The sequence below is a fragment of the Galeopterus variegatus genome, unplaced genomic scaffold, assembly GCF_000696425.1.
Source record: "Galeopterus variegatus unplaced genomic scaffold, G_variegatus-3.0.2 Scaffold5223, whole genome shotgun sequence".
In the NCBI taxonomy this organism is placed as follows: Eukaryota; Metazoa; Chordata; class Mammalia; order Dermoptera; family Cynocephalidae; genus Galeopterus; species Galeopterus variegatus.
This window is the reverse complement of record NW_007731334.1, coordinates 149,371-149,962: the sequence shown is the minus strand read 5'-3', so window position 1 is coordinate 149,962 and position 592 is coordinate 149,371. Positions and strand designations below refer to the sequence as shown.

The 592-nt window shown below is 35.0% G+C and overlaps 1 protein-coding gene across 1 annotated transcript in view; it reads left to right on the top strand.

Annotated features, from left to right (window-relative positions):
- The window catches only part of PREP (prolyl endopeptidase), a gene marked incomplete at its 5' end in the record, with an annotated part of 116,070 nt that overhangs the window by 622 nt on the left and 114,856 nt on the right, over nt 1-592 (top strand). The window lies entirely within an intron of this gene.

The following is a 592-nucleotide window of genomic DNA, read 5'->3' as shown; positions in this document are numbered from 1 at the left end:
TGGGATCCGAACTCTCGGCGGGAGCGCCTCCGCGCTCCCAAGCGGCGCACTCTCCAGTGCGCCACTGGGCCGGCCCTCATTCATTTTCTTTTTACTTTCAAATTGAATGCTTTCTTAAATTACAAAATACAAATTATAAATAACTTATCAGTTTATAAAATTAGTTAATTATAAAAGGAATTAATTATTGTGGTTGAATGTGAGAATATTTTTTGTTCTTTTAGATATTGTCCAAATGCTTAAAGTAAAGGTTAAGAAATTTAGTAGATAGTTCATATGAAGAAATCTAGGTTATAGGAAATCTTATTGTCTGATGGTTAGTAGTTGGTGAGATAGGTTGATTCATAAACAACAATAAAGATTTATTTGTTTGCCCCTAAAATTATCTTTGGCTTACACTACTTGAAAACATCTCATTATATGCATTTCTTTCCCTCAAAAATGACAAAATCAGCCAGGGGTGACGTCTTTGAATTCACCTCTCTCGCTCCCCTCCCTTTAACACCCACTTAAGCGTATTCTCTTGTTCTTTTTTTCAAAATCTCTTTGGAACCACCATCACAAATTTACTTTAGAATTTCTTGAATACACC